The sequence below is a fragment of the Asparagus officinalis genome, chromosome 7, assembly GCF_001876935.1.
Source record: "Asparagus officinalis chromosome 7, Aspof.V1, whole genome shotgun sequence".
NCBI lineage: Eukaryota > Viridiplantae > Streptophyta > Magnoliopsida > Asparagales > Asparagaceae > Asparagus > Asparagus officinalis.
Window position 1 is genome coordinate 4,176,908 of NC_033800.1, and position 6,509 is coordinate 4,183,416.

Genomic DNA, 6,509 nt, shown 5'->3' on the forward strand with positions numbered 1-6,509 from the left:
ACCGCGTCAAGTTATAGTATTTAAGATATCGATCCCACGAGGAAGGTGTTTTGTAGGAGAAAATATGAAATCGGTTCTTGTGTTGTGTGCGTGACAAATAGGAGTGATAAGTGAATGTGATTGTGAAGAGATTGAGAGAGTGAAAGTGGTGTGTAAATAGGTGCAAAGTGTAAGTGAGAGTGGATTTGAGTATGATCAATAAGGTGAGAAGGAAAAAATGAATAAAATCAAGAAACAAATAAAAAAAATCAAGAATGAAGAACAAAATTCTAGAATAAAAGAAAATGCAAGAAATTAAAGATGGTGGATTCAATTATAGATATGAGTAATCTACAATTGAACCCACTTCTTAGAAAAGGGTGATTCCCTAGAGGGTTCTAGCCTAAAGGCGAATCAAATAAAATAAAAAAAAACAAAAAAAAAAACTAAACCCAAGAGGGTTCTAGCCTCAAGGTGAATAGTATAAGAAATTAAAATCTAACTACAAAATAAAGTGCAAAATCTAAACTACAAAATAAAATTGCAAGAATTAAATGCAAGAAAATAAATCTACTCTATAAGCATGAAATAAATCTAAGGCAAGAGGTTTCTAGCCTCTTGGCTATTTAACAAGAAAATAAAATCTAAACTACAAGCATAGAAATAAATCTACACTACTAAGCAATAAAAAGGAAATAAAAGAGAAAAAGGAAAGAAAATGCAAACCTCTAAATAATTCTTCATCTCCATCTTCATCATCCAACAAAGAGAAGAAATATTTAAAGTGGTGAAAAAATTATTATTATTAATTGCAACTAAAGTTACAATTTTGGAAGGCATTCTCAATTAAGAGTAGCCCTCCTCTCCAAAAGGAGTTTACAAAAATTTTTACACCTCTAACCCCTCACTCTCTACCCCTATTTATAGTAAACATCAGTGAATGAGAGCCATTGGATCAAACTTGAGCCCCAAGACAAGCAAAATCAGCCATTGACGCGCGCTACAGTAATCTGGTATCGATGCAGGCATCGATGCAGGTATCGATGCCAGCATCGATGCCCACATCGATGCCAACAACGATGCCTACTATTTCCAAATTCTGATTTCACGGATAGCTTCGTCTCGTCGAGATAGGCGATTTTCATATATTATATGTTAAATTCCGCCTTCCGGATTAGGAGATATCGTCGTTTCTTTGTGGCCAACCATTTTGAATATGATTTCTTTTCATATTGGATTTTTGATTTTCTCCGGCTTCTACAGGCTACACGACTTCATTCTGGGCTTTTGGATAATTTGGAAATTGATTGCTCAAGCCTCTTCTGCTCCAAAATGCTCTATGTCCTTTATTTCGTGTGTAGGGAGGTATTTATAGGGGTAGGAGTGCACAACAGTTGAAACGGGGGCAAAATAACCGACCAGATGTTTTGTCTTTGGCCGCTACAGTCTACACTGCCGCGGCTATTGGCGCGGCAGTATAGACTGCCGCGGCCAAAGAGGCGGTTACCAGCACGTTTCATCGTGCTTGAAACCGTTCTCCCACGTGGGCTCAAATAAATCATCGTACAACTGTCTTGTAACCGCCACAGCACTCTCCTAATAATAGCCGCGACACCATAGGTTATCGCGCCTAAGCCGCGGCACCTTAAGCTGTCGCGCCAAAGCCGCGGCACCCTAGGCTGCAGCGCCTTAGCCGCGGCACCATGGTCTGCCGCGCCTTAGCCGCGGCACCATGTCCTGCCGCGCCTCCATGTGTTGCTTGATGATGTGTATATTGTTCTTCTATGTTGTCTTGAGTGGTATTTGGATGTCTATAAGCATTTTTGACGCCTACAGATACCCCCTCCAAAGTATCTCAGACTCATCATTTTTTAGAGAGGGGTCTGGGACACTTTGGATATGATAAGCTTTCCTTGCAATCTCTCCAGTGCTTCGTTGAGGAAATTGCATAGAACGGTTTGTGAATGGCTTCAATCCTTGACTTTTTCATTTTTTAGCCTATTCAGTGCTTTGTAGAATAGCTAAAATTCCTCCGGTGCTGCGTTTATCGCGTGGCCGTTGTCAAAGTCTCGAATTAGAACTGCTGTCGAAGAATTTGAGAAATAGTTTATACTCATATACTATATTGGAGTGTTCGGGAAATAGTTTAACCTCATATACCCGTTGGGAGGTTCAGGGAGATGCAGTTTATACTCATATACTCATCGGAGTGTTCGGGAAATATTCCAAATACAGAGGGAGATATATGTATCCAGATACCCAAAGAATTACTGTGTATGCACAGTGCTCCTGCACGACAGAATGGACTATGGCGTGTGAACTGCCGCGGCAGCTTATACTATCGCGCTTGAGCGTGGCAACATAGACTGTCGCGCTCGAGCGCGACAGTGTCGAGTGCCGCGCAGCGCTTCGGTCAGTCATGTTATAAGTCTAATGCTGGGCTTTTTTTTTCGGGTCATTTTTACCCGCTTCTTTGAGTTCGAAACTCTTCAAATCTCCCATATAAAGTGACCTTTGGCTTTTCTCCTCCTCACTACTTCATCTTTGGGCTATTTTCTGTTCGAACGGATCTAGGGTTTCACATTTTTTTCCAAACTTTGAGATTTTCCTTGGTTCTTTCAATTTTCGAGGTTAATATCTTTTATCCTCAGGTAAAACCAAACCTATTGATCATGTTTTGGGTTTTAATTTTGACTTTTGCTCGGGATCTCATCTAAAAACCTTAGTTTTTTGATTCTTTAGGTCGATTTCATCATGTCTCCCAAGAAGGCTCGTGTTTCGAAGGGGAAATCTGCGGCACCAGCACCTGAGGAGGTCGAGATTACTGCCATGCCGTTTGGAGGTAATTTCCCAACTCTTTATCTGTTTAAAAATACTGTTTTTGACCAGATCACCTCGCTTGTCTCCTTTGAGGGGCATCCAGGAAGAGTTGACGTTCTCCTCTAAGAGGACTGACGCTGAAAAATACGTATCTTGTTCAATCAAGATGTGTACCACGGCCAAAATTCGAGTTTTCATCGAATTAGAGGCTTTTCAACATTAAGGACCGTTGTTCAGTTACCGCGGCAACTCGTGCTGTCGCGCCTGAGCGCGACAGTGTATGCTACCGCGGTAACGCACGGCAGCAATCATTGCCGCGTCGGCTAAGTGTGGGGGGTTTTGCTATGTTTAGCCTTTCCATTCAACTGTTTTCCAACTTTTCTCTGCAGTCCCTTTTCCCTCTGTGGCCTTCTCTGATAGAGAAGACCCAGGTCAGAGCGGTATTCTTCACGCCTCCTTCAGCGGTGACTTTCTGGTTAGAGAAGCCCGCCAATTTAACGAGGGTTGTGATGATAGCATCCCCGGATTGATTCGTGAAGGCAATCGTCGCACCTTACGTGCCTTGTTGACTGATTCGCCTTTAACTCCAACCCGGGATTCCACAGAGCCTTTAAAGAAGACAGATTATTTATTCGGGGATTCGGTTGAAGATCCAGATACTCTTTGCCGCGGGCCTGAAATTTGGTTGAATGAGCACGAAGGTGCTTTTCTATTCCTTCCTCCATTCCCTCGCCATTATTCAATTCTGCAATTAAGGAATCTGGCTGTTTCGAGGAAAATGATGTGGCACCTGACAGAAGATCATGAGCGCATTCATTGCGGATTCATTGGTCACGATGTTAGTGCTCCTGGCTCTATCGGTAGGCATAATATCCGTGGTCTTCATCCGGGAATATTTGGACCAGATGGTGGCCCCCAGAATGAACTGATGATAAGGGCCAATACGGTAAAGAATAGGCTCGCTCGGGTTGGCAGAGAATTTCCCATTCCAAAATTCAGATGTTATGGATGGGTTCATTCTCTTCCCGACAAATGGTGGGCTAGGATGACCAACTATGTACTCCATCGGTGGGATCAAGAGTTAAGGAATTTGGGATTATATGCTCCAATCCGAGCCAGCATGCATGGACTCCCAGTCAGTGTAGATCACTTCCTTGCCTTGTTCGAGTCTTATATTTCGGAGACAAATACATTTCTTACCAAATATGGGGAGTTAGGGCTTCCGCTCCACGAAATGATGAAAGTATCCGGATTGCCGTTGGGGAATACTCCTTATCAAGAATATTTTCCCAACAATCGTCAGCTTATGAAGATGAAGAAGGCTGGCTCTCCTGCTTATGACATTCTCTGCGAGTTAACTTGTCATTATCAGACAGCGATAGCCAACATTGAAGTGAAGAGTAAGAAGGCGGCTCGAGCCAGTTTAAAACAGTACGCCGACTACTTGTTTCAGAACCTCGAGAGCACGACCGGTGAAGCTGTCTGTGAATCGCCGATTCTGACCCCTGCTGACGTTAATGGGCTGATTATGAAGATTAATGCTCAGTCTTACAGAACTGAGTCATCTGAAGGTGATTTTCTTAGAGGCACAAAATTCAGTACTTTCTTGTGGCAATCCACAAAGAGAATGAAGCCTGCGCTCTCCTCTCCGGTTATCTAGCTATATGGCTAAAGAAATGTGTAGTGCCGCATCAATCTTCCGAGGCGCTTCCTATTGAGGTTCTCCTTCCCGCCGTGCAACTAGCCGTCGGAGGTAGGTTATCTTTACTCTCCGCTATGATGGCTGACCTCCATAGTGGTTTGCGTAACTTGGCCACCACTTTTACAAAAACGGGTGCTGAGCCTTCGACTAAGATTCCCCTGTCGAGCGTTGAACTGCCGTACACATATTTAATGGCGTGGCTGGTCCTCCACCGAACGGACATGATGTCAGCACCTGACGTGTCTGATCCAGAAATTCCGTTGCTGCAGCTCTTGGAGGGATGTAAGTGGTTGTATCCTTCCCGACAGTGGCCTGACAGGGTGAGGCAGTTTAAAAATGCCAAGTGCTGGGAATTTTATAAGTGTTTCCCTCGATTTTCTGGTGCCTATAATGACACTCTCGTTGATGAGGAAATGCCTGGGGCTAATAGGACTTCTCTCGACATGGGCAGCTTCCATTGGCTCATGAACATTCGACCAGGTTATAATATTTTCCGATCGAAGAACCTTTGCAGGATCGAGCCTTATTTTCCTTGCCGTTTTGCGTGACAATTCGGCTACGGTCAGCGAAGCTCAGTTTAGTTTGCCTGTCGCTGAGCCTGATCTTCACTTAACTTTCCTCTACTGCCGGTGGATTTTGGCCGCCAACACTCCTCTTGCGAAGAAGAAGATTTCCGAACTGGAATCCGAGGCTGTGGTTCGGAGAATTGTATCTAGAAAAGGAAAGGAACCTGCCACATCTTCCCACAAAGGAAAACAGGCAGCTGATTCCGAAGAGAGTGACGACTTCGAGACATCCAGTGAGGAAGATGAGACGGAGATTAATATTCCTCCTTCTCCTGTGGCCTACAGAACTCGTCGGGCTTCTTCACCCTCGTCACCGGGTATTCCTTCAAAAGGTATACAGATGAAGGAAAAGAACATTCCTTTGTCGACTTCCAACAAGATGACTGTTCAATGGCCCGCGCGGGAGGAAGAGGCGGAAAAGATCTCGGCCTACTGCTCCTTCTGAGGTTCAACCTCGGCCAGCTCAAGGAACCGAACTACGCACCAAATTTCGCCATGAGAGCTCTGAGGTTCCTCGTGATTCTCGTGCTTCAAAGAGGATTAAGAAGATAACTCATCACCAACGTCAACTTTCCCCGTTACTTGAAGAGAAAATTACTCAGGATCTTCCAGTTGATAAAGGGGGTAAGATCTCATTTTGTCTCCTTTTCATTATCTTATCTTTGAATATAGCATCTTATTTATTCTTTTGCTATTGCAGTTGAGCCAGAAGAGGAAGGAGAAATCATTCCCGAGCCTTCTTCTCCGGGTTTAATGGATGTTGATGAATCCAGCTTCAGGAGAAATCATTCCCGAGCCTTCTTCTCCGGGTTTAATGGATGTTGATGAATCCAGCTTCACTCAACAAGTACAAAGAGCGATGAGTGAAGAACCCCTTAATATGGACATTGCTCCTCCTCCGGTCACTACATCGACCTCGCCAACCGCTGACACAGGTACAAATGTTTTCTCATTTGGGGGGCATTTCCGGGAGATAAGTGGATCGGAACGTGTTCCTCTCCTACTAACTTGTGCGCTTTATCTTCTTTTAGTTAAACTAAAGGAGGTGAGTGCGGGTAGTAGCGCTGCTGATCCCGCAACTGCTATTGAAGGTAACCTTATTTTGTTTGCTTTGATTCTTTCGTATTTCTTGCATGTGCGTTGACGGATTCTTCTGCTTAATAGACATCCCTGTCAACGAACCGAGAGACACAGAACTTACCCATGATATGAGTATCGGAGATTTCGATGAACGTGATTTTGATCTTGATATTTCCGAAGATGTACACCAGGAGATCTCCGATATACTGTCAGCTCCGGCTCCACCTGCTACTGCAAGACCAACTACTCGAGTTGATTCAACTGAAGTAGGTGCATCAAAAGGTATGTCCTTTCAGACTCAAGTTTTCAACTATACTTTCATCTCTTATTGTTTTTGGATGACTGAAATAAGAATCTTAGAC

General features: G+C 43.9%; 1 long non-coding RNA gene across 1 annotated transcript; it reads left to right on the top strand.

The window, feature by feature from the left end:
* On the top strand, window positions 5,960-6,272 carry LOC109849039. Its single transcript, XR_002248970.1, has 3 exons — window positions 5,960-6,002; window positions 6,099-6,158; window positions 6,232-6,272. It is a non-coding gene; the product is annotated as an uncharacterized LOC109849039 (long non-coding RNA).